Source organism: Octodon degus, unplaced genomic scaffold (assembly GCF_000260255.1).
Source record: "Octodon degus isolate 3935 unplaced genomic scaffold, OctDeg1.0 scaffold00136, whole genome shotgun sequence".
Classification (NCBI taxonomy): Eukaryota; Metazoa; Chordata; class Mammalia; order Rodentia; family Octodontidae; genus Octodon; species Octodon degus.
Window position 1 is genome coordinate 3,891,534 of NW_004524712.1, and position 9,511 is coordinate 3,901,044.

A 9,511-nucleotide genomic window follows, 5' to 3' on the forward strand; every position below is an offset into this window, starting at 1 on the left:
AAAACCCATTTGCCTGTGCTCCCCATTGGTGTTTAGGGGCTAGTGGATGTTGGTAAGCACAGGGGAAGGCTGAGGGATTTCTGAGGCAAATGAGTGCAGGAGTAACATGGCATAAGTAGGACTGTAAGTGTTCCAGAGTATGTGGCTGAAAACAGAAGAGGGAAGAGAGAGGGAGGAGCTGGATGTGTATTGAGGTTGGGTATGTAGGACAGCACCGTGAGGAGAGAGAAGGGATCTTTGGAAGGAGTTATCTCCCCATGAGATTTGTGGGAAAGGTTGGGATCCCAAGGAAATTATGAGTAAAAAGCAGATCTGGAATCCACAGGGAATGGGCCATGTGTGAAGGTGTCATATACATAGGCTATCAACTCCCACTGTGGAGTTCTAAGACAGTGACCTGAAAACTCAAGAAATACCTATGTGGACCCTGTGTCAACAAGCAGAGTGTCTTACCTGAGATGTCCATCCAGACTCAGGGTTCTAACAAAAGATACCTTAATGGGGGTCATGGATCCCAAGCTCAACATTCCTCTTCAGCAGCAATACTGAGCAGGTCAACTATTGATGGAGGTGGCTCCAGCAAGTTTTCCTCTGAGGGTAGGGAATTGGATGATTTCCTGCTCTCTGGCCAGTAGGGCAGTAACATGTCCAGTGACACTAGAGCTTCTAGATAGGACCAGATCCTGGTGGTGGCTGCAGGTTGGGGCAATCTTGTGCCCAGTGTCCTTCACTACACTGGAAACATAGTCCAGAAGGATCTCTGGTGGCACCATTTTGTTTAGGCTTAGCATCACCTTGCCTAGGTCCTGCTTTGATGGGAGTCCCATGTGTCACAGTCAAAAGCTAGAACTTTTGTATAGTTAATATTTTGTCTTTATTATTGAATACATGGAAAGCCAGATTAAATAAGTCTCCCTGGTGGGGTTTGAGGACCAATATCTGTCTTTTAATCTTGGCATGAATGTCAGGATCAAGTTATTTATTTATTTTTATTGTTATTATTTAGTGCAAGATCTACAGGGTCTACAGGGCCTCACTACACAGATTGGATTTGTAGCGATTCTCCTGTTTTCAGTTTTCCAAGCACTGGGATTACAGATATGCACCACCATGCTCAGTCTCAATCGCCATCTCAGTACACCCTAGGGACTGGGCCAGCATGGCAGACTGGAGATCGAACCTTGGACCCCTGTGTCTGCCTAAGCAGCAGGCCATCTATTAAGGTCAGCTAATTTCAGGATACACTTGGAACCATGTGTAGTGTCTCTCTAGGGCCAAACTATTGGTTATGCTCTTAGCTCAGTTATGTTTATAATTTTTGGTCTCTACAGTATAGTTGTAGAACATCTAGAAGAAAAGGCTAATGACATTACATTTTTGTGGGAGCAATATGCTTAATTATTAAAATTTATCTGAATATTAAGCACCTTGAAAGATAAAGTGTAACCAGAACTGTCATTTCTTGCCAACCATGGATGTTCTAGTACTTAAATCTCAGTAGAATGTTAACAGAAAACAGTTATATAATTTTACAGTGATCATTCGACATCAGTAGTCATACATAGTAGCACAGCATAACAGTCATGATGAAATCTTCATTTGGCTAAGCATCCTTAAATATCCACAGCATACATATTACACGTTTTTGTTATAAAATTGTCATTTGATTGATGTCCTCATGTTGGCTTGGAATAAAGAGAAAGGCATAGTTCAAAACTGAAAGAAAATTTACATTGTAGAATACTGTACATTTAGAAAGCATGAATGCATTTAATATATCAAGAGCATGTTTTATAAGGGAAACTTAGTTTAATTCTTTTTCTGAAAGCTTGATCTTTTCATCATTGACCAAATAATTTGGGGGTGCCTTCTAAGAAACTATGGAGATTATTGAGGGATCCTTCTTATTTTGGTGGAACTGGAGATTGAAATCAGCCCTTGAGCTTGCCAGGCAAACACTTATTCTACTGAGCTATCTTCCCGGCCCCTGGGGGCTTCTTATTATTGAACAAAGGGTAGCCATCCCCCTATCCACTGATTCAAGTGCTGGCCAATAATCTCTCCCCATTTTAATGATTTTTTAAAATAGCTTAAGATTTTTGATGACCTGTGCATACACCAATTTTGATATCACTTTTCTCAACTGGTAACTCAGAGAAAGCATGGTTTTAAGTCTGTATTCCAAAGCTCAAATAAAAAAGGAACAGCTGTTAATGGAATGACGTGTGAACACATAAACAAATACACAGAATACACAGATACTTTTACAAATTTAGAGTGCACTCAAATATATTTTTTGACCAAATTAGATTATAATAACCTTTTTAAAGTTTGTAATTATAAAAAGACTAGTCAGAACTTTGTGTAGGTCAATTAGTAGACATCTCATAAGAATCTGGAAAACATTAAAACCTCTTATTTATGGTTACCATATATTGCAGGAGTGACTGCAAGATGGCAGTGGCCCATCATGTGTTGAGGCACAACAAAGTGGCACTCTGACATTATAAGAAGAGACACCATATGATCATGGTGGGTGACCATAGGGCCTGCAAGGTGGCTGCAGGCTTGAGGCGCAGCTGAGAGAGGTTGCATCCTGTGGGAGCAAGTGTGGAATGCAGGAGAGTAGGTGGAAGGAAAGGTCACAGGCACCTGAGGTTCCCCTACAGGGGAGGAAAGAGAGAAGGCAGAATCTACAGGGAAGGCAGAAGTTGGAGCAGAAGACAGAGATGTTATAGAGTACAGAGTAGGCAGACAAGACAGTTTCTGGGAGATGGGGGAGAGAGGGTATTACGGGTAGATAATATCACTGTTAGGGTGGGAGGATAACAGAGGGATGAGGGTGGAGGAGGCATGTTTTCAGAGTCAACAAAGGCTTTTAAGGGATTTCTGGAAATTGTCTGTTGCAGTAACAGAATGGAAAAAGTTCAGGCCATTGGCTTCCATTGTCAAGTTGATATTGGGATTAAACCATCTGGCAGTAAAAAGTTAGTTGTTCGGGTTTGAGATATCCTCTGAGTTAGAGGATGCTGAGGTTCTTCAAGAAAAAAACCCGGCTGAGTGTATTTTGGAGGATGGGAAGGAATATTTCCCATGGTGATCAAATTAGAGTGAGTCAAAAATTAGGGCAATAGCCTGATGTCACCCCTGCTAGAAAGCTATCACTTTCTAACCTGGAGTGAGTATGAGAGAGAAGGCCAACACCTGCTTTAGCAGTCTCCACGAGCAAAAGCTGGGGGTTGGGGTCCAGACAAATGTGGAAGAGGGATCCAGATGTGAGTTCTTGACTTTTTTTTTTTTTTTTTGCAGAACCGGGGATTGAACTCAGGCCCTTGCACTTGCCACGGAAGCGCTTATTCCACTGAGCCATCTCCCTGGTCCCAGTTCTTGACTTTTGAGCTAAGGGGAAAATTGAGGTGTGGCTCACCCAAGAGAAGAGTCTGGGCTCACCTGTGAAGATTGAGACTGGCTGGTGTTGAATGAGAGCTAGCAATGGGAGGCAGCAGAGGTACAGGAGAGTGGCTTGTTGGTGAGGAAGCTCAAAAACCAGGGAAGTCTTTAGGAGCTACATGGCTCATTGAACCAAGTCATGGCACCAAAATGCTAGGGTTTTTGGTGGCAGCAGTGTGGTAGAAAAGCAGAAATAAAGAGGGGAAGCATTTATTAACTCTGAAGACACAGAAATGATTGTGGGATGGAAGACGAGCAATCCTCCGGCTTGAGACAGAATGGCTGAGACTTTATGGACATTTGCTAAGCATGGGTGGAGTTTGAGGGGCAGGTTCAGGGACACACAAGTAGCTGATTAGTTCTCTTGTGTGTGCGTGTGAAAGATAAAAGGAAGTTGTGTCTAAGGCTGGAGTGGGGAAGAAGGAGGAAGTGGTCATTGCAAGATAAGCTGTTTTCAGGGGGGATAAGGCCGTGTTGAATCAAGGCCATGATAATTTGGAAGTTTGTACTTGAACCAGAGCCTATCAGGTGCAGGTCAGCACATGCGCATGGATACGATCATCTGGTGAACGAGGATGTGGGATTTGCAGTTGTCATGTGGGATTTGCTGCTGATTCTTTATGGCGATTTAGGATTTTGCTGCTTTTCCTTTTCTATGCTGGAAGACAGTAATTGTCTCTTATGAACTTTTAGAAGCAAGCTACTTATGCTTAGAAATTAATGTTCTTTGCAAAGAGCAACAGAAAATAAATGTCAGGTTTGTTCAGCATCATTACTTGCATCCTGGTCACATCTGCAGCTGTGGCTGATACAGGGAACTATTAAGACACTCATCCTGGGGGAGGCAGGGTCTCAGGATTCCCCCCACTCTGTCTCTCTCTCTTTCGTCACTGTCTCTCCATCTCTATCTCTTTCCCTCTCTCTCTCTTTCTCTTTCTCTTCCTCCTTTTTCTCTGTCTGTCTCTCTCTCTCTTGCTGTATTGCAGCCTCATAAGCACACAAAAGCTGCCATGCTTGCTATCGTTTTTCCAAATAAAATTAGAGAAAATCAAACAGTTATCTAGGGATGTCTTACAATAAAAATAAGTTACCGATGACAAGGGGCTAAGGAGTTGGAAGTTTGTATAGTAACCATGAAGTCTAGGCTGTCTACATTTCCTTGACAATGGGCATTAAGCTTCCCAAACTGAGGAGTAAATGTCAAAAGTTGGATGAATTCTTTTGTCTTACCCACTGGAAACTTTCAGGCTGTTAGTGGTGGAGGTCAGGATGAGAAAATAGGATCACAATTACATACGTTAGTAGTGTACTGACATTGCTTGCAGTAATTGGAAAATTAATTTTTAAAATATTGTTTCCAATAACTCATAGAGACAGATTTTGTTTTTGACACATCAACCAACCTGTCTTTTCCTGTCTAGGCAGGTCTATTTTGCTTCATTCAAACATTGCTTCACCAGGGTTTAGGAGAGGGTGGAAATATAGGAGTCTCCCTGGTTAGTGTTACTGAAAGACTAAGCTACTAGAAGAATGAGTGTTTAAAAAGGGTAACTAGGATATGTAAGGGCATTGGTAAAAGTGTTGTTAAGAGAATTAACCTTGAAACCCAAGAAAGATAATAAGGGATAATAAAGTGAAACTCCATGGCTAATTGACAATCTTAATTAGTTTAAGGAAGATGAACAGTTAGAGAGGGATAGGAGGTTCTGAGATGTAGCAGGGGGACTTGAAGGAAGAGTGAAACTGCAGTGTGGCTATAGTAGTGGGTAGTCCTGGTTAGTTAAAACATGGCATCACAGTCGAGAAGTGTGAGGATGTGCAGACATTCGGTTGAAGAAGTGACTCACGTAGACTCTGATATCTCTTAGGATCCTGGCCTTGCTCCAGGTCAGTGGACAAACCTATGGCACGGGTACTACAGAGGGTACACAGAACCCTCTCTGTTGGCATGCAAGCCAAGTGCATGAGTTGTTTTTTTCTAAACTAAAACCCGGGCATTCACCTTTAATTGCAGTATTGGCCCTTTGTGATTAATATATAGGTTTTGGGTTGTAGTTTTGGCGCTTGGTCTCTAATAGTTTTGCCATCATTGCTCTAGGTGCTCTTGAATACTGTCATCAAGTTGGGCAATGCTTCAGTAAGAATGGCAGAGTGATAAGTAGGTGGGTGCACTCTTGTCTGCAAGTTGGTTATTTGTCTGAGATCTATGCTTACCTAAAAGTATTTTCATCTGAGATGCAGGTGCCTTTGATTGCTGAAGTCCCCCACCTTGGTTTTTGTGGTCTCCAGAGCTTGCACATGTGCCTAACACCTTTTTAGGCAACACATCTGTGTTTCAAAGATTTTGGTCTAGGAACCAGGCATGGCAGTACATGCCTATAATCCCAGCACTTGGGAGGTTGAGCCAAGAGGATCTCTGCAAACTTGAGACCAGCCTGAGCACAAGGTCAGCTTGATAGTGAGACTCTGCCTCAAAAAAAAAAAAAAAAATTGGGATCTTAACAATGACCTTCAATATAGTGAGATGGGGTTTCACAAATAAGGCAAATCACTGATTTATTGAACTGTTCTAAAAAATTCTAATGAGTATGAGAATTTTAAATCTGTACTATAATTTGCTTTATAATAATCATTTCTTTAAAAAAGTCAGTTATTTTGCTGTAATCTTAAGAGATTGTCCAGTATTCTTCCTGACATGGATGTATGCATTTCCAGCAAGGCTGAACCATCTCACAGAGCACAACTTTTGTTCTAGTGGGACTTGGGCATTCTCCCATTAGGGATCAATGTCTGTCTCCCATTCTGGGCAGACTTTTTTGACTGCCACAACTAATAAAGTGAATTAGAGGTGACACTACTATTTTTGAGGCTAGATCAAAGAGCTGTAATGCACCTTCCCCTCGTTCCTTGAAAGTGCTTCTCTTGGAATCAGACCTTCAGGTGGTGCAGGAGCCTACACTAGCTCCTGCAGGGAGACTGCACTGCATCTGTGTGGAGGTGTGTTAGCTGACATTTCCGCTGAGGTCATAGTGAGCATCCGGAATGCATCTCCAGCCAGATGTGACTGGACGTCCTCAGCACTACCCCCAGCCCCAGCCAGGACAAGGCCTTCTGGGCTCTGTACAAATTCCCTACCCATAGATTCCATTAGCACAGCAAAGAAATAACCAAACATTCATCTGGCTGTTGTATAGAAAAAGATTACTAGAACAAGGCACTGACAAACTTACTAGAATTAATTGTGAGTGTTTGTGTTTGTGTATGTTTACCCAAACAAAGAAAAAAAAGGCAAATAATCTGTTCTTCAAAACTTTCAGGATGTTGCTGACACATTGAGAAAACCATGGAGACACAGCCAACATGAGTTGCTGTGTCTCTCATGTAGATAACCTGATTCAGGCCAGGAATGCTGGATTATACCACGGATTGCTCTGACCCTCCCTCTGTTTGCCCTCAGCCACTGTTTGCAATGAAAGTTCTCCTAACTGACTCATGTCAGTTCCTAGGGAGCACAGCACTTTCTCTTATTTTGCCAGTCCCCACTTCCTTCCTGTGTGTACCTCAGGTCTTTGGTCTCACTTGTGCATGATGCTTAACTCTGGATTCTTTGTCACCATCACAGCCAATCTCTTCCTTGCTTTCATCCTGTCAGATTTTTGTATCCTCTTCTATCTCATAAGACTGAAATTCATTTTAGCATAACAATCTCAATACCTATATCCCATTTTGACCATTCTTTTATTAGTATTTTATCACTTAAATGTATATAAATGTGACTCACACACAGACAAAATGAGGTTTGACTTGTTTTATATTTGTCCTTGAACATTTTATTGGATGTATAATACAAAACTTCAGATTTTTTCTCACGGATTAGACTAGCAGGACTCCCTTAGGAAAAGTCTCATACCTTGTAATCCTTTGACTTTAGAAGACTTTCCGATTGTCTAGCTTAAAGGTTTTATGCTATAATTTGAATACATAGCCTCTTGACTTGCCTTGAGTGGGAACCCAGGAAATGATATGAAATCTGCTCAGCCACTCACACGTTATTTCTTCACATGCTTGAATATGACTGAGAAATGTAGTTTTAGAATGCGGAGCAGATGTAAACCACTTGGAGAAGGGTCCTTTCACAGCGATTGTTCTTTGGTGCATATAATGATGCAGAAGGATTTCTCAGTCATATTTTCCCACTCTCAGAATCTACACAAAGGCACTATTTTTCTCAAGTTGTTTTACAAAGAAATCTAAGAGAAATAATCTTTTCTCCTTACAAAGAAGCGCATCACTACACTTAATAATGATCTGCAGAGGCTAGACCAGGAGAGGAAGCTTTGTGTTCTGACTGATACCATTTTGAGAAAATCCACAAGAGTTGTTATTTTTTTTTAAATTTTTATTTATTTATTTATGTGTGTGTGTGTGTGTGTGTGTGTGTGTGTGGCCAGCACAGCCCACCAGGGGGTGTGGCTGGCTGGCATGTGGTGCTGGGGGATTGAACCGTGGTCCCTGTGCTTTGCTACGCTTGTTCTAAGTAGGTGCTTTAGACCACTAAGCCATCTCATCAGCCCTGGCTGTTTGTTTTTGAAGGTGGAGGACTGTCATTAAAAGGAATAAACCCGGGCAGGAGAAACAGATGAGTATTTCAACCTGGTGCTATTTTACTTTCGGCCCAGAAAGGCAAAACACATTTTGCTAATAGATTTTTTTTTCCTGCTGTCACATTTAGTGCAGGTTGCAGAACGCAAATTATGGTAAATCTCCTGTTCTTCGCATTAGAAACAAATAAACAAAAATGCCAAGCAAACAAAAGAATATGATTTATAATTCCCTACAATTGCATCTCTTTCCAGCAATATATTATCATCGTGCCTCTCTCATTTTGCAGCTTTGGAGGAATGGAAGAAATCACTTTTTTTTTTTTACTTTTGCTGATAAAAAAAATAAGTAAAATAATAAAATCCATCTATTTTCTGGAGTGTATTGTAGAGCCAGAACAAAAATTTTTGGCTGTTTATTAATCACTTGGATTGTAAATGCAGAGTATTTGACTTAAGCTCAATCTGCTCCAAAACAAATATCCCCTCAGCATGTTATGTATTAAAACCATTTTTCTTGGATTAAAGTCTTCCAAGTGCGGCCCTGGTGCTGTGATCACTCAAGACCCTGGTGCTTACCGGAGACTTTTTCTGATGGAATGGAAGCTTTCTTCTAGCTGACATTCTCCTGAGCAGCCTCTCACTCACCAGATGCCCAGAGCACTGCTCTGTGCCTCCAGCCTGAACCTGAGCCAGGAAGGGAATGCAGTCATTCCAGCTGCCATTCGTAGAAAAATTGTGGGCAAGCTGAAAAGAGGATCAAGCTCTCCTTTCAATGTTTTGTAGTATATTTATTTTCATCAGACTCTACTCAAGATTTGCATATGTTGCCTGTGTACAGTATCCTCCACATATTTACATATCAGAGGGCACCCATCTACCCACTCCTGCATTTGATCTCTTAATAAACACTATTTGCTAAGTACTTAGTATATGAGAAGTTAGGGGATAGTATAACAAAAAGACAAGATTTCTATTTCCCTAAAGTTTGTTTACTGATGGCAGGCAATAATTTAACAAATAAAGGCATAAACAGTATAAATACATATCTTGTATGAGACACATATAACATATTATAGTAATTATTATGAAGGTTGCATTAGCTACTGTTCTTTTAATGGAACAAAGTGCCTGACATAAACAATTTAAAGCACCAAAAGTTTTTGTTACGGCTGATGCTTTCAGAGTTCTCAGGTTATGGCCATCTGGCTCCAAAGCAGAAACATTAGGTGAGGCATGACACAGGAATGCTGTTTCCCTTCCTGGAAGCTAGGAAACAGTGTGGAAAGGAAAGAGCCAGAAAAGAAAGGGCCAGAGACTAGGTGTAGCCCTAAACGCACACCTTTTTTTATTTTTTATTTTTTAAATTATTTATTTATTTATTTATTTATTTGTGTGTGTGTGTGGCCAGCTCAGCCCACCAGGGGGCGGGGCTGGCTGGCATGTGGTGCTGGGGGATT